Below are 19,023 nucleotides of genomic sequence, written 5' to 3' on the forward strand. Positions count from 1 at the left end.
AAGCCTCCACCCTCAGCCCCAGCAGAAGTTGCACCACCAGGGACCCCCCCGGGGCTCCCCCCCGCTGGGCCAGAGATGGTGCTGGAGAAGGAACGGGGCAGCGGCTATACGGGTGACCAAGTCACCACACAGGTGACACCTAATGTCACCACAGGCCGCGGCAAGATGACCTACCCCGCCACACAAGGCATATTTCTGCACCTTGCAGCCTGCGCTGAAGTGGCGGGGATCACCGCACCTGTGGCAGACCTTCGGTTGCCCCTGGTAGAAGATCTGGATTCTGTCCCTCCCCAGAAATGCTGAGGAGGGGATGTGGGTGACCGTACCTCCTGAAACCTTCAACTTTACCATGAAGGTCCAGCCCCCTGACCAAATGCCAAACTCGTCCCTATTTTTCTTAGGGACCTCGGTGACTTCCCCATAACGGGAAAGCCACGTCATTATGTCGACCCCAGAGAGTGACTCGTTACTTGTCAGAACGGTCACCCTCTTTACACTATTTTGATGAGACAGCGCCTGCACGGCAAAGTCTCGCCAGCCGGGCTCCCCCTTTGCCAGTTCAAAATTCGACCAGAAAAGCTCCAAGCCCTCTGGCCGAACAAAACTGACACCGAAGAAGGCGGTGCCAAACGGATGAATCAGGGCAAAGATGTCCGTTGCCCTGAAGTCCATCTTCAGAAGGAGCTCCACAACCCTCGCCCTTGGCGGGCACGCTTCACTGCCCCTCCACCGAAGACGGACCACATTCCGCCTGGCCACCCCCTGCCCGGCTGTCGGGAGGGACCAAACCGTTTCCCCTTCCCTTTTATCTTGGAAGGCAGCCAGGCCGTGTCTATCCAGCCAAAAGGCCAAGTCCACCACTCTTCCCTCTACTTCGATCGTCCGTTCTCCCTTTTTGAGGGCCTCCAGGAAACGGCGCCGCAAGACGCTATCCCTGAGGTCCAGAGGCGAGGAAACCCCTTGACTAGACCCCGAGGCTCCAGCCACCACCCCCGAATAACTCAGAGGACCTGTGACCGGGGGGGCAGATGGACTGGCCCCCTCCCCCTTCTCCCACTACCATCAGACACCGTACTCACACTTGCCACGATATTCACACCTGCCACCTTAGACGCACTGCCACTCGCATCCTGAACCACAGACACTTCCATACCCGCACCCTCCTCATTCACTCCATCAGTCACCCCACTCTCACTCACATGCACACTGGGGTCAATATTATTTTGCCTCACCTTTTGGGTATTTCCTGGTTCTGTTTCCCCTCTGTTACCGCCACCTACTGGTGGCATCTTCCCTGCTGGGGGGTTTGGAACACACAGTGCTGCTGTCCCTTTAAGAGTCCTGCTGCCATTGGGTTTAAGCAGCACTTTCTTACTTTCCACCACAGCAGGCACAGAGCTTCCTCCCTCACTGGCAGGTAGGAAGCCAGGAGCAGACCCGCCTCCAGCTCCATCCTGCCTTGTGGCCGGAGCCCCCACCGCAGGTAAGCCCCCCGACCCAGGGGACCCCGCCAGGCAGGCGCCCTTGCTGCTATCTGCTGCAGCTGCAGTTCCTGCACCATTGCTGACCGCAGCTAAGACCATTATTTTTCTTTTGCTTGGGAAGCCACGCCCCCAGCCTCCAGCCGCACAGGACAGCTATCCAAAGCTGCTCCTACATGGGCAGCGGGTGCCGAGGAGGCCACGCCCCCTGAGACCGGCCGCAGCGGGACCCCCAGAGCCGACCCAGAGCTGGATCCACCCCCAAGAATCCCCCCAGCGGTACCAGTCCCCTGAGGCACAGCACCCCCCACCACCACACCCTGGGCCACAAACAGCCTAGCCACAGCAACTCCAGCGGATGGCCCCAGGCTAGGCCACTCCCCCTCAGCATCCACCAGCGGCGGTGCCCCAATGCAGGAGACCCCGACTTCACCGCAGACCCAGCCAGGGGAGCTTCCACTATTTTCTTTTTATGAGCCTGCTCTGCTGGAGCCGCAGGCCCCTCACCCATTACTTTACTAGGTGCCTGGGTCCCCAGAAGCGATCCAGCTTTAACGGATCCATAAGTGGGGGAACCAGACACCCCAGCGCTCACCGCCGGAGATGCGGTCCCGGCTGTCACTCTCCTGCCCACCACTGGGCCACCCTCCACATCATGCTCCATATCAGACACATCATTACCCCCTCCGTTACCACAAACAGAGGCAGCGCCCTGCGTGTCATGACCTGTAATCTCCCCGCTCCCTCGCTGCGGACCCACAACAGAGGCCGAGCCGGGGTGGGTAGCGGGTGCCGCACAGCGGGACCGGGGGGCCCCAGAGAGGGGGACATACACAAATTTCTGCACAATTGATGTTTTCTGCTTATTCCTTTTCTTGGCCTTTCTCTTCATCCCTCTCCTGGTTGCCTCGTCCTCGCAGATCTCATCCCCGAACCTCAGCTGGTTAAAACGGACCGGGGACTCGATCTGCCGGATCTGCTGCATGACGAGGCAGCCCCCCTCACTGCTACTACCACCATCCTCATCCTCCCCCTCGCTCCTGCTGCCCCCTGAAGGGCCAGAATCTGACGGGAGAGCCACCTGCTCGGGGGCTATCCCACTATGCGACGCCTGGAGATCTCTTACCAGCCGGTGGGTAGGGCACGACCTCCTCCTCACATTCCTCTTCCTCATCATCCTCCTCCACCACCTGGCCGGAGCTCCGTGACCCCTCCAGAGCCCCACCGGCCATGGCTCTGAACCGGTCATCGTTCTCCAGCTTTTCACGGAAGGGCCCGCTGCCATCCAGGATCTCACATCTCCGGCTTTCCAGGTCTTGTATGGATTTTTTGATCTTCTTGACCGCGGCGGATAGCTCGGCCTTCTTATTGCCGGAGGCCCTGTCAGACCTCTCCTTAGCTACCCTCAACTCCCCCCAGAGGGATTTTAGCTTCCTTGAGGCGTCCTCATACTCGCAGAGGTGCGCATGGACGCGGGAACCATAGCCCAGGGCGGATTCTCTAGCCGCCTTGGTGCCCCAACCAAGAGGCACCGCTGCAGCACCCCTGCTCATACTAGGCCTACCTCCGGGGGAAGGAGCCGCCGCGGCCTCAGGGGTCCTACGGGTCTTCATGTTAGATCCTTGGCCAGATCTTGTGACCCTAGCCGGAGTTGGATCGGGAGGTGGAGCCCGGGGCCCAGCCCCGGAAGCCAGTCCCAAAAGGAGCCTTCTTTCCTGGGAAGGGGGCAGACAAAAAGTCCTGGATGGAAAACTTTACCTCCCTTCCCAGGAGCTCTCTCTAGGCAGCACACGGCAAACAGGCTCCGCCTCTTCCTGTATTACACCCCAGAGCTGCACTTACTATTCTGCTGGTGGAGTCACTGTGTACATACATTACATTACTTATCCTGTACTGATCCTGAGTTACATCCTGTATTATACCCCAGAGCTGCACTCACTATTCTGCTGGTGGAGTCACTGTGTACATACACTACATTACTGATCCTGTACTGATCCTGAGTTACATCCTGTATTATACTCCAGAGCTGCACTCACTATTCTGCTGGTGCAGTCACTGTGTACATACATTACATTACTTCTGGGGGAAAATGTGTGTAAATGGGTTAGTAACTGGCTTAGTGATAGAAAGCAGAGGGTGGTTATAAATGGTATAGTCTCTAACTGGGTCGCTGTGACCAGTGGGGTACCGCAGGGGTCAGTATTGGGACCTGTTCTCTTCAACATATTCATTAATGATCTGGTAGAAGGTTTACACAGTAAAATATCGATATTTGCAGATGATACAAAACTATGTAAAGCAGTTAATACAAGAGAAGATAGTATTCTGCTACAGATGGATCTGGATAAGTTGGAAACTTGGGCTGAAAGGTGGCAGATGAGGTTTAACAATGATAAATGTAAGGTTATACACATGGGAAGAGGGAATCAATATCACCATTACACACTGAACGGGAAACCACTGGGTAAATCTGACAGGGAGAAGGACTTGGGGATCCTAGTTAATGATAAACTTACCTGGAGCAGCCAGTGCCAGGCAGCAGCTGCCAAGGCAAACAGGATCATGGGGTGCATTAAAAGAGGTCTGGATACACATGATGAGAGCATTATACTGCCTCTGTACAAATCCCTAGTTAGACCGCACATGGAGTACTGTGTCCAGTTTTGGGCACCGGTGCTCAGGAAGGATATAATGGAACTAGAGAGAGTACAAAGGAGGGCAACAAAATTAATAAAGGGGATGGGAGAACTACAATACCCAGATAGATTAGCGAAATTAGGATTATTTAGTCTAGAAAAAAGACGACTGAGGGGCGATCTAATAACCATGTATAAGTATATAAGGGGACAATACAAATATCTCGCTGAGGATCTGTTTATACCAAGGAAGGTGACGGGCACAAGGGGGCATTCTTTGCGTCTGGAGGAGAGAAGGTTTTTCCACCAACATAGAAGAGGATTCTTTACTGTTAGGGCAGTGAGAATCTGGAATTGCTTGCCTGAGGAGGTGGTGATGGCGAACTCAGTCGAGGGGTTCAAGAGAGGCCTGGATGTCTTCCTGGAGCAGAACAATATTGTATCATACAATTATTAGGTTCTGTAGAAGGACGTAGATCTGGGTATTTATTATGATGGAATATAGGCTGAACTGGATGGACAAATGTCTTTTTTCGGCCTTACTAACTATGTTACTATGTTACTATGTTACTATGTTACTTATCCTGTACTGATCCTGAGTTACATCCTATATTATACTCCAGAGCTGCACTCACTATTCTGCTGGTGGAGTCACTGTGTACATACATTACATTACTTATCCTGTACTGATCCTGAGTTACATCCTGTATTATACTCCAGAGCTGCACTCACTATTCTGCTGGTGCAGTCACTGTGTACATACATTACATTACTTATCCTGTACTGATCCGGAGTTACATCCTGTAGATCTTTTATTATAAAAATGAAAAACATAACAATAATAATAGCAGAAAACATAACAAAAATATTAGCCAGAAAATAATCAGTATACTGAACACTGGTCCAGCCATTCATTCTCTCCTCTCACACATATTATACAGTATATACAGAATAATAACTACTTTGACCTTCTGGTCCAGTCACCAAACAAAATAATAACAAATAAAATAATCAAAGGCAAACAAAAACTATATACATGAACTTTTTATTTTTTTTAATAATTATTTTATTTATTTTTTATTTATTTTCATTCATTTTTTTTGTTTTAAATAAAATAACCACAAAATAAACAAGTATATACAATACTAAGCTGTCCTCCATTCCCAACCCCCCGCACTGACCTGAGAGCTGGCCCTGCGTCTCATGCCTCAGTCCATGTCCAACGTCCATAGGCCAGATCAGGCAGTGCCAGTTTTCCCCCAAACAACCCAGTGTCCCATAGCATACCTCCCAACTTTCGAGGAAGGGAAAGAGGGACAAAGTCAGCAGCTCGCGTATCACGCCGCGGCAAATTTTAGGCCACACCTCTGACCACACCCATTTCACAACTAGCCACGCCCCAACCACACCCATTTAGCACTTCTGATCACAATGTTTCGTAAACAATAATTATAAACAAAAAAATATGGCCACACACGACGCTCCATACTATACAATGGCCCCACACGACGCTCCATACTGTACAATGGCCACACACGACGCTCCATACTGTACAATGGCCACACACGACGCTCCATACTGGACAATGGCCACACACGACGCTCCATACTGGACAATGGCCACACACGACGCTCCATACCGCACAATGGCCACACACGACGCTCCATACTGTACAATGGCCACACACGACGCTCCATACCGGACAATGGCCACACACGACGCTCCATACTGTACAATGGCCACACATGATGCTCCATACCGGACAATGGCCACACACGACGCTCCATACTGTACAATGGCCACACACGACGCTCCATATTGGACAATGGCCACACACGACGCTCCATACTGGACAATGGCCACACACGACGCTCCATACCGCACAATGGCCACACACGACGCTCCATACCGTACAATGGCCACACACGACGCTCCATACCGGACAATGGCCACACACGACGCTCCATACTGTACAATGGCCACACACGACGCTCCATACTGTACAATGGCCACACACGACGCTCCATACTGTACAATGGCCACACACGACGCTCCATACTGGACAATGGCCACACACACGACGCTCCATACTGTACAATGGCCACACACACGACGCTCCATACTGTACAATGGCCACACACACGACGCTCCATACTGTACAATAGCCCCACACGACGCTCCATACTGTATAACGGCCACACACAACGCTCCATACTGTACAATGGCCACACCCACAATGCTCCATACTGTACAATGGCCACACACGACGCTCCATACTGGACAATGGCCACACAAGACGCTCCATAGTGTACAATGGCCACACACGACGCTCCATAGTGTACAATGGCCACACACGACGCTCCATACTGTACAATGGCCACACACGACGCTCCATACTGTACAATGGCCACACACACGACGCTCCATACTGTACAATGGCCACACACGACACTCCATAGTGTACAATGGCCACACACGACGCTCCATAGTGTACAATGGCCACACACGACGCTCCATAGTGTACAATGGCCACACACGACGCTCCATACTGTATAATGGCCACACATGACGCTCCATACTGTATAATGGCCACACATGACGCTCCATACTGTACAATGGCCCCACACGATGCTCCATACTGTACAATGGCCACACACGACGCTCCATACTGTACAATGGCCACACACGACGCTCCATAGTGTACAATGGCCACACACTACTCTCCATACTGTACAATGGCCATTGGCCACATTATGCTCCATACTGTATAACGGCCCCACATGATGCTGCGTACAGCATACTTGCCCCACGTGATGGTCCATACAGTATTATGGCGCCACATTATGCTTTGTACAGTATAATGGCCCCACACGATGCTGGGTATAGAATAATGGCCACACATAATGCTGGGTACAGTATACTGGCCACACATGGTTACCCCACCCCCATCATTGCCTTCTCCATCACTACACAGAAACACCTTTCACCGCGCTCCCTCGCAGCAGCCGGCAGCTTCCACACCCACGGCGCTGAATGGTGTCATCCAGCTGCGCCGCTGACTGCTCACATCGCTGTAGCTGTGATATGCCACTGATAAAGACCTCCGTGTCTCCTGTGCCAGTCTGTGTCAGAGTGAGGAGCAATATCTGCTCCGATCTGACACAGCCAGCGTCCGCTCCGTACACATGCGACTCCGCTCCATACACCTCGTACACACACGACTCCGCTCCATACACCTTGCACATGCGGCTCCGCTCCGTACACACACGGCTCCGCTCCGTACACCTCATACATACGGCTCCTCCCCATACACCTTGTACACACACGGCTCCACTCCATACACTTCGTACACACACGGCTCCGCTCCATACACCTTATACACACAGCTCCGCTCCGTACACCTCATACACACGGCTCCTCTCCATACATCTCGTACACACATGGCTCTGCTCAATACACCTTGCACATGCGGCTCTGCTCCGTACACCTCGTACACATATGACTGCGCTCCATTCACCTTGCACATGCGGCTCCGCTCCATACACCTCGTACACACACGGCTCCGCTCCATACACCTCATACACACACGGATCCACTCCGTCCACATTACACATGCTGCTCCGCTCAGTATACCTTGCACACACATGGCTCCACTCCATACACCTCATACACATACGGCTCCTCTCCATACATCTCGTACACACACGGCACCACTCCGTACACCTCGTACACATGCGGCTCTGCTCCGTACACCTCGTACACACGACTCCATTCCATACACCTTGCACATGCGGCTCTGCTCTGTACGCCTCATACACACACGGCTCCACTCCATACACCTCGCACACACACGGCTCCACTCCGTACACCTCGCACACGGCTCAGCTCCATACACCTTATACACACACGGCTCCACTCCGTACACATTGGACACGCTGCTCCACTCCGTATACCTTGTACACACATGGCTCTGCTCCGCACACCTCGTACACACGCTGCTCCGCTCCGTACACCTCGTACACACGGCTCTGCTACATGACATAGGGTATACGCGAGTTCCGTGACCTGGAAAAAAATTACCCCAACCCCCTTAAACAGATCTCTTAACAATCTAAAGAATAAACTACTAACGTACTCAAAACAGCAGACAGAGACATATGTTGGATTTAATTGGCCACAGCAGCCATTTTATTAAATAAAAGATAACAGAACTTTTATGACAACCCAGAATAGGAGGGGCGGTCCTCGACGCCCCAAAGTTATAAAAAACTCAGTATCCCAAAAACTCCACAATGTTCAGCCCAGGATGAGTCTTACCCCCAGCCGTAAAGCACCAGCTCAGGGATAGATAACAACCAATCCTGGTCCACCGAACCCACCCCCATGCCAGGGGTCCATAAATCCACCTCACGCGGAATAACCGTACCGCGCCTTGTTAAATTCTCTCATGGGGTGTCCAGGACCTCTCAAGATCCCCACCCCATTGAACCACGATTTACCATTTCCACCGACTTCGAGGACCTCCACCCCCGCCAACTGCCGTGACAATACCCTGACAGCATTCACATAACAAAATAAATACATTTAGACGCCTCTTAAAACAATACTCCAAAAGCCCACATATGCCGACTTCACCCCCTCCATTACCCTAACCAAAAAAGGGAGGGAGGGTGGGCGGGAGATTCCTCACTTGTCACGCAGGCACCTAAAATGGATGCCTGCGTGAGGAGCGTGCCCCTTTTTATGTGCCCCCTCTCCACAGTCCCCTAGTTCCACCCCTTATTTTCAAAAAATGCCCCTAAAGCCACCCCTCAAGTTCCCAGTTAACCCCTTACCACCATATCCCTTCTAACTGCTCCAGCTCCCCAGGTCCCACGTAACCCCGTCATGGCGGCCTCCCTTTACGTGCCGTGGGCCCCCAGTACGGCCTTTCTTGACATAGGGTATACGTGAGTTCCGTGACCTGGAAAAAAATTACCCCAACCCCCTTAAACAGATCTCTTAACAATCTAAAGAATAAACTACTAACGTACTCAAAACAGCAGACGGAGACATATGTTGGATTTAATTGGCCACAGCAGCCATTTTATTAAATAAAAGATAACAGAACTTTTATGACAACCCAGAATAGGAGGGGCGGTCCTCGAAGCCCCAAAGTTATAAAAAACTCAGTATCCCAAAAACTCCACAATGTTCAGCCCAGGATGAGTCTTACCCCCAGCCGTAAAGCACCAGCTCAGGGATAGATAACAACCAATCCTGGTCCACCGAACCCACCCCCATGCCAGGGGTCCATAAATCCACCTCACGCGGAATAACCGTACCGCGCCTTGTTAAATTCTCTCATGGGGTGTCCAGGACCTCTCAAGATCCCCACCCCATTGAACCACGATTTACCATTTCCACCGACTTCGAGGACCTCCACCCCCGCCACGAACACGAATGGCCTGACACCTTAGCCATTCATGTCCCTCCACACCTTCAAGCTTAATTCAATGCCACTACGGATAGCCAAACACCACATATCATTACCCACCGCGTTCAGGTGCACGCCATCAGCTCTCCAGTAAGCTCCTTGACCCGATTCCAAGTCCACATGTCTCACGGCCAACGCGCCATTCCTCACCATAAACCGAGATATGGCCCTGTTTATTTTAATCCGGGCCCTGTTCACCCCCTCATGTGATCTAGCACCTCTCCATCTTTTACGGGGAATGATGTCGGACCACACCAACAACACTTTTGGAAACATGACCCAGAACCTCAGGATATCGAATTTGATATCCTTAATCAGCTCCCTACAAGACCGTTTAGCCAAATCATTCCCCCCTAAATGTATCACCACGATCTCCGGCACTCTATCCAGTCTAACAAAACGATGAAATTCAGGTAACCATTCCTTCCACACCATCCCCCTTTTACCGATCCATCGTAAAGTCACTGTCTCTCGAGAAAGACCCAACTGACGACCGTCCGGACGAACCGCAGCACGCAACGCAGCCCATACAACATACGAATGCCCCATGATCCAGACGAGCATCGGATCAGGCCCTGCAACACAGAAAGAAAGGCAACAAACAATTAACTTAACACAGCTTCTAACTCACAATAGGTTTGGGCGAACATACGACTGGAATCTTGAAGATTCCCACCTCCCAATTCTCCGAACCACATCCTCACCAAGGCCCCACCTAGCGGCCTCAGTCGCTGCCCCGATCCTGAAGGAGTGACCACTATATTGTGTTGCAGGTAAGCCCGCTGCCGCCAAACATTTCCTAAAAACAGAAATAAACTGAAAACGGGACAAGAAAGACCCATTTTCGTGCACCAAGAATGGCTCGTCTAACACCCCGCCCTTTGCCATGTACTTCTTCACGGATGCCACCGGGCACACCGGGGATCCTTCAACATTGAACAACACCACTTTGCACCCTTTCCCATACACGTCCGTTTTGGAAGCCTTAATAAACACTACCACCTTATTCCCTTCGACATCCACGTTTTCTCTTAACAAAATACCTTTTTTACTAACGGACGGGCTAACCAACTCACCTAACCGAAATGCCCCAAAGAAGGCCAAAGAAAAGGCTGCACAGAACAGAACCACTTCCCATTCGGAAAAACACACCTCTTGCAACTTCCGCTCAATGGCTGAGAGCACCTCATAAGATACGGGTCGGCGACCGTCCGAAGCCTTCCAGCCTTTCTTCCAACCCCGAACAACTTGCCGAACCAAGAAGGATTTCGTTATATCCTTACCCCCCCTCCATTTAAGGTTGAAGGCTAGCCCCGCCAGAAACTTATTCAAACGTGTCACAGACCAACCTGCCTCCCAATGATGACCTAAGAACAACAACAAACCATACTCCTCCTCCATATCCTGGTCCATACTTGACATCCAGGATTCCCACAAGCTCCAAGCCTGATTATAATGAGACCAAGATGAATCCGCGAGCGATTTGGTAAATAACTCTGTTACGGCCCTCGCGGCAGGTTCCACAACTCCACTGGACAATCCCGGCCCGCGCTCTCCGCCTGTGGTGCCAAATCCCGGAAAAGCTGCCACTGAAATTGAGAAAGAGCAACAACTATTGGATCAGGCGCTGACAAGCTAACTTCAGATACAATCCATAAGTTAAACTTAAGACCCAGGAAAACCAAGTGCTGCAAGACCTTCACTACTGCAGGCGTAGCCGCTGACAACGAGTTTACCGCCGTCACCGTTCCAACATGCTCACAATGAAAAGAAATCTTCAAATTCCTCAATTTGTCACCCCACAGGGCCAACGCAACTACCCTGGGGAACAAATGCAACAGTAGCCGGTTGTTTGTTAACCCCTCCTCCTTCCATTCTTCCGGCCAAGCCGCTGCTGACCAGCTACCATGAAAGAAAAGACCAAAGCCACTCATTTCAACGACATGCACCAAAATGCCCAAGGAGGTAGCATCTGCCACCGGCTGAATCCACAGAGATCTGCCATTGTACTCGTCAAGAAAATCCGCCCACATCTTCAAATCGTCCCGAAACTCTTTCTTTATCCTGATGAAATGCAAAGGGGACTTTACCCCTACTGTTGCCAAGGATAGGCGGCGGCAGAACGCTCGACCCATCGGCATGATCCTACATGCAAAGTTCAGTTTCCCTAACAACGATTGCAAACTGCGCAAATTTATCTTCTTCAAACCAATCGTATTAACCACATCTTGGCGCAACGCGGTAACCTTGTCTGCAGGTAGCCTACATTCCATTGCTACCGTGTCGATTTCAATGCCTAGGAAGCTCAACACTGTCACCGGACCAACTGTTTTATCCTCCGCCAAAGGCACCCCGAAGTTTTTTGTCTCACTCTCCATTGTATGCAACAAAATCGAACAATCTGCTGATTCCGCTGGCCCTATAAACAGAAAGTCATCCAGATAGTGCGAACATGAGCGTATCCCAGACACATCTTTCACCACCCATTCTAGGAACGTGCTGAAGGCCTCAAAGTAAGCACATGAAATCGAGCAACCCATGGGAAGACAACGATCAACAAAGAAGCCGCCATCCCAAAAACAACCCAATAAATGCAAACTGTCAGGATGAACTGGCAACAAACGAAAGGCCGCTTCGATGTCGGTCTTAGCCAGCTTAGCCCCCTTTCCACATGCTCTAACCCACTCCATCGCTGAATCGAATGATAAGTACGACACCGAACTCAACTCGGGATCAATACCATCATTAACCGAAGATCCCTTCGGAAATAACAGGTGATGGATTAACCTAAATTTATTAGGTTCTTTCTTAGGGACCACGCCAAGAGGTGACACCCTCAGATTTGCAATCGGAGGGGCGACAAACGGGCCTGCCATTCTTCCCAGAGCAACTTCCTTATTCAACTTCTCCGACACGACCTCCGGGAATTGTAACGCCGATTTCAAATTTTTTCTTTTTAAACTAACATCCTGCTCAACATAAGGGATTTTGAAACCCTCCTTAAAACCGTCGCGCAATAAAACTGCAGCTGACCTATCAGGGTATCTACTTAGAAAGGCCTCCATCACGACCCACTGCACCGGAGTCACCCCTTTTGTCAGCTGAATCTCCAACTTTTTGCCTGTTACCCCTGAAACATTTTGAAGCGCTATGCACCCCCCCGCAGGTTGAACACTCGTGCCTATATTTACACTTGCTCCCGAATCTGCATATGCCATCATTGAAGGCGAAACACAGTCCCTTCTGCAAAGCCGCCGAGTGTCCTGACTGCCCTGAACTCCCGGCGCCCCCGTGAAAAGGCTGGCTAGTCTGACCTAAACGGGACGGGACCATAACTCTCATCCACAACGCTATGTCCTTGTGATCCCACCTGATACTTGGCCTAAAAGCCTTACGCTGACGAAACTGTTCGTCATAGCGTAACCAACCCTGTCCCCCATAGGTCCTGTAAGCCACCCCTATGGCATCTAAGTAACAAAATAATGCCGAGCAATTTTCCGGGGCCTTCTCCCCGATTACGCTAGCCATAATAGCGAAAGCTTGCAGCCAATTTGAAAATGATCTGGGAATCAGCCTATATCTCCGTTTCTCCTCATCTTCTTTTTTAGAGTCCTCCCTTCTAGGTCTATCCAAATTAAATCTCTCTAGGGGTAAAAGAGAAAATATTTCTATGTACTCCCCTTTCCAGATTTTTTCCCTAACCTCTTGTTTTAAATGTGCCCCTAACGGGCCCTCGAAGCAGACATAGACCTCCCCCCTAGCCGCATCGTCTAGTTGCGGTACATCCTCCTTTTCCTTATCCTGCAAAGCTCCCTCACCTGGTGCATCAATTCCTGACCCAGGCCCTGGTGCTGTTCCGTCCTTCTCCCTTGATGAGCTCCCCGTGTCTGCCGCAGGACCCGCACTGCTGGATGTACCCGTAACTTCAGACAACTGTCTAGACCCCTCAAACGACCCCGTATTTCCCAACCAAGCAGCTGACGGCAAAGACCCCCTGCTAAGACCGGACCCCCACAAGCCCGCTAGCTCCCCTAAACCTCTAAGGATTAAACCCATACCCCCGCTAGCAACTCCCGAAGTAATGTCACTATTCCTAGCTTCAGGGGAAACTATGCCTGGCAAATTAAAGATAGGGAAAATGTTCTCACCTAGCTGCCTGGGTGCTGTGAGCCCAGCAGCCGAAGATCCAGCTCCCAGCCGAAGGTGTCCTGCATCCCGACCGGCTTGATCCGCGATGTTGCCCGCCGAACTCCTGGCGGCCGTATCCGTGTCCTGGCGACTCGGTGATGCCGTCGACTGCCCTGGTGCTGCGGAAAGGGAAAAGGCCGAGCCAGCATCCTGCCGCCCGATGGAAGATGTGCGGCTCCTTGCCACGGATACGTCCCCGGCACTGCGTACCGAAGCGACGGAATGTCGCCTGCCGGAATCCGGAAAATTTCCGCCACCACCAGCAGAGGACGCAGATCCAGGAAAGTTCCGGTCATCACCAGCAGAGGGCGCAGATCCAGGAAAATCCCGGCCATCACCAGCAGAGGGCGCAGCTGCAGGAAAATCCCGGCCAACACCAGCAGAGGGCGCAGAACTTGCAATATCCAGGCCACCACCAGCAGAGGGCGCTGCTGCGTTGAAGACTCCAGAGCTGTGCACTGCAGAAGGCCGCACGCTGATGCCAGGGCCAGCCGACTGCCGCCCGCATAATCCTCGGCACTGAGGGGCCACCGCACCTGACCCCCGTCTCCTCGGCTGTCGCTGCCTCCCACGCTGAGCGGCGCCAGCGGGCATGCTGGCGGCCGCCGTACCGGCTCCTGCTCCTGCCGCCCCACGTCGCCCGGACACTGAAGGAGGGGAGGAAGGATCCACCCCCCGTTGTAGGCCCCGCCGCACTGGAGGATTCCTCCCGGCGCCGCGCTGTGAGGTGGAGGGAACAGCGCTGCTTACTGGAGGGTCCGCAGAGGGGCTCCTATTTCGGCGCCGGGCCCTGGGGATGATGTCCGGGCTTAGGCGCGCCGGAGGCCTAGTCCTCCGCGGCCGGCGCCCGTCCTGCGGTGCCTGCGATGGTGCTCCCGATGTCCCCTGGAGAAGGCTGTTAACGGATGCATTCAGCCAATCTGTCCCCTGGGAGCTGGCTGCCATCCGGAGACGCTGGAGGATCGCTTCAACGTCCATTCTGGTAAGTGTGACAGAGATTCCTCACTTGTCACGCAGGCACCTAAAATGGATGCCTGCGTGAGGAGCGTGCCCCTTTTTATGTGCCCCCTCCCCACAGTCCCCTAGTTCCACCCCTTGTTTTCAAAAAATGCCCCTAAAGCCACCCCTCAAGTTCCCAGTTAACCCCTTACCACCATATCCCTTCTAACTGCTCCAGCTTCCCAGGTCCCACGTAACCCCGTCATGGCGGCCTCCCTTTACGTGCCGTGGGCCCCCAGTACGGCCTTTCTTTACAGTGTCAGACTGTCACAGGGGCTTTGGCTTAGCCCTTTTTATGCGTGCGTTGTGTTGTCACCCTCTCCCAGGGAGCTGCAGCTGCTCCTCCTCAAATGCACTGACTGGAGACAGAGGTGTCCGTGAGTCATCAATCTCACTCACACTGATCTGCAGATAACACAGCAGTGAGCACTGAGCAGCCGCAGCAAACAGAGGGAGGCTGTGAGTGTGTCCGTCCCTCCCTGCTGAGCCCCACTCAATTCCAAGCACCATTACACTAGCCAGGCATTAGAATTAGCAGCTCCGGTCCACTCACACTGGTCTGCTGCTTACATTGCCGCCGGCACCCAGGCTGTGTTCAGCTGTTACCTCAAACTAGAAGTGTCCCCTCTCTCTCCCTCTCTGAACAGTGACGCTGGGAGACTCAGGAACAGGGGGAAGGGGCGTGGCCTAACAAAAGGGGGGGTGACTGAGTTCTCCTGCTGTCTCCCGGGATGAGAGCGTCCTGCGCTGGACAGCGGGGCAAAGAGTCAAATCCGGGAAAGTCCCGCACAATGAGGGACGGTTGGAAGGTATGCCATAGTCCCACAACATAAACCCACCTCCCCCCTTTTCCCACCACCCAACCTAACACCTACACCCTATTCTATATCCCTATATACAATATATACATTATATACAGCAGCACACACCACAATAATTACAAATCACGAAGCCCAAGTTCGGCGCCTGCAGCCCTACATCACTGTATAATGATCAAACAAAACAAAAATCTACAGTGTCAGCATCAGCCCACCACCAGGAAAGGAGATGACCAGACTAGGGCACACTAAAAGAAAAGCCCCTCCAGAGGAGAGCGCCCAGTCTCCCATACTCCAGAGAGCGCACCTTCACCAGGTCACCAAGTATGGTCCTAAACACATCGTCCACTGGGAGGATTGACATATCCATCAGCAGCAGCTTGCTGACAGTTTCCAGGTAAATTCATTGCTCTACAACAATACTTTTCAAAAATGTAAAGTGCACAAAATACAGATATTTTTCTCTTGTACATTTCATATTAGAAATTTCAGGACTTTGTCTCATCTTGAGCTGTCAGAACTCGGATAATTCTTTTTTCCAGGTAGATCACATAACACGGCCCTCATACTCATTTCTTGCTACTGCAGGTGTCTGGTTTCAAAGCTCCTCGGATCGATACATCATAGTGTGAAGGGTAACCTCAGATTTGATGGAAGTACGACAGCTCGGTTTTGTTCTCACACTTTTAAGAATTCTTTGTGACTTTTGCAGAAAAGGTAAAGAAGAAGAAAATTTAAGATATGATCTGATATTTGCAGATATCGCTCCTCGTAATTTACAAGCACTGATATTGCATCTGGCAACGAATTCAACTTCAGTTCTGTTCACCCAGGGCTCTCTTGTTCATGAACAGAATTTCAGAACTGCAGTAATGACTGACACACTGGCACAGACTGGAAACATTCCAATAAATGATCATGGAATATGGAAGCTGATAGGACAAAACTAATAACATTTGATAATCCAGCAATCGTCTCTAATTAAAGGAATATCACTGATGAATGTAAGCGTATGACTATCCTTATGGTATGGATGCTATCCATGTGATGGGGGCAACAATATCAATCAGCCATATAGAAGCACGATAGGGCCGGAGACGTAAGACGTGACTACTTGTTAATGTGAAGGATCGGCCCACTGAGAGATAAATGAGTTCTTGCAGGCCTCAGGCATGGGACGGGTTTAGGGCTAATCTAATATATAGCCGAGCTGCCATAATCCATTCAAACAGCTTCACCATCGCCCCGAGGGCCCTATGATAATGAGCTGCCCGGGCTGAATGATGACCACTGCTGAGGGTTGTGCAAGACATGGTCAGATCGCAAAAGGGGCCAGAGACATTCACTAAAAGGCCTTTAAGCTGACATCATGGCCAACTACGCCATTCATAGAGGACCAGTCATAAATATATATATTTTCACGTGGTATACATGCCACTGTTTTCCTGAATCTGGCGCTGTTTTTCTTTTTTATCTGCCCCTCTCCAATCTTGAGATATGGCCCCTTCTTCCCTGTACGTAAATCTAGTCTTTTAGCCAAGTGGGTGTCAAATCTTCTCAAAGACCACACCCACTTGGATAAAATTATTAGATTAATATGGAAGGAATAGGGGGCCATTTCGCAAGAAACAATAGAAAGACAATGTCAGATTCAGGAGAACAGCGGCATTTATAGCAGTTAAAATATTACATACGGGGCAAGATGGTAGCGTGCGTATGGAGCAGGCTCACAGGTGAGCTTGCCCCATACCCAGCAGGCAATGGCTGTGAGCTACAGCGCTGCCGGCGATTGTTAACCTGTTAAATGCCCCCATGACGCATCAACAGTGTTTCCGCATGGGGGCATCATTCTATGCACCCATCAGGGCACCCGTGATGTGTTTGCGGGTCCCTGATAGGTTGCTATAACACCTGGGTGTCTAATAAAACTTCCTTGACTGTAATTATGGAGCTCCCTTGAGGACCTGCCAGTGGCTGGGCTCCAAAGGAGACCGTGATTTTTACAATATGCAGAAATACTGTGGTATTGCTGTATGTAGAACAAGCAATCAGACGATCACAGGTTCATAGTCCCCGAAGGGGACTAATAAATACAGTGAAAAGTAAAAAGAGTATTTAAAAAAAAAAAAAGGAAATAAATAAAAAAAAAACAATAAATTCAAATCACAGCCCTTTTCCGCCATTAAAAATAAAGATAATAAAAAAAAAAAATACACATATGTGGGATTAATGTGTTCAGAAAAGTCCGACCTATCAAAATATAAAAATTATTAACTTGATTCGTAAACAAAGAAAAATTCAAGAATGCCAAAATTACGTTTTTTTTAGTCACTGCAATAACCACAAAAAAAATGCTGCAACAAGCGATCAAACTGACATGTATCCCAAAATGGTATCAATAAAAACTTGGTCTCGTCCTGCAAAAAATAAGCCCTCAGCCAGCTTCATCGACCAGAAAAATGAAAAAGTTACGAGACTCGAATAATGGCTACAAAACCTCCCAATTTTTTTTTCAAACTGCTGATTTTTTTTTTCACCACTAAATTGATAGAAAGACTGGACATGTTTGGTATCACCGTAATCATACTGATGAGGACAATCATATTTCCAGGTCATTTTTACCACACAATGCGTGCCAGAAAAAGAATTGCAAAAAAACTATGCCTTTTTTTCACAATTTCACTGCACTTGGACTTTTTTTTTCCAGTTTACACTACACTATGAGGTAAGATGAATGTATTCTTCAAAAGCAGCCTAAAAGGTTATTCCGATCTTCATCGATGGGTAATGTCAGATAGTAATTGTAAAAAAAACAAGCACATTTGCAATTTAGGCTACTTTCACACTTGCGTCGTTTGGCCTCTGTCGCAATGCATCGTTTTGGGAAAAAAAACGCATCCTACAAATGTGCCCGCAGGATCCGTTTTTTTTCCCATAGACTTGTATTGGCGACGGATCGCGACGTATGGCCTTACGTCGCGACCATCGTGCACTGGATGCGTCGTGTTTTGGCAGACCGTCGTCACGAAAAAACATTCAAGGGAACGTTTTTTCGTACGTCGGATCCTGCATTTCCTACCGCGCATGCGCTGTCGGAACTCCGCCCCCTCCTCCCCGGGACTTTAGAATGGGCAGCGGATGCATTGAAAAACTGCATCCGCTGCCCACATTATGGTGAAATTTCACAACGTACATCGGTACGTCGCGCCGACGCTTAGCGATGGCCGCGTACCGACGCAAGTGTGAAAGAAGCCTTACTGCCTATTAAAACTGTCAGCGATTCTTGAAATATTACCACTTTTCTCTTTTTGTTTTCATTTTTGTTGCCTAGGAGACCAACCACCGCTGCTGTGTACATTTTTTAACTGGCCAGGATTAGGAGGTAAGAGTGTGTTCTAGGAATCCTGGCCAGCTTCAAAACAGTG

The 19,023-nt window shown here is 50.7% G+C and overlaps 1 long non-coding RNA gene across 1 annotated transcript in view; it reads left to right on the forward strand.

The window, feature by feature from the left end:
* The window catches only part of LOC138664332 (uncharacterized), a 31,757-nt gene extending 15,177 nt beyond the window's left edge, over positions 1–16,580 (forward strand). Inside the window, exon 3 of the long non-coding RNA XR_011318330.1 lies at positions 16,187–16,580. This is a non-coding gene — a long non-coding RNA (uncharacterized lncRNA). The remainder of the gene's footprint in view (positions 1–16,186) is intronic.
* Positions 16,581–19,023: the final 2,443 nt, after the last annotated feature.

This window comes from Ranitomeya imitator, chromosome 2 (genome assembly GCF_032444005.1).
Source record: "Ranitomeya imitator isolate aRanImi1 chromosome 2, aRanImi1.pri, whole genome shotgun sequence".
NCBI lineage: Eukaryota > Metazoa > Chordata > Amphibia > Anura > Dendrobatidae > Ranitomeya > Ranitomeya imitator.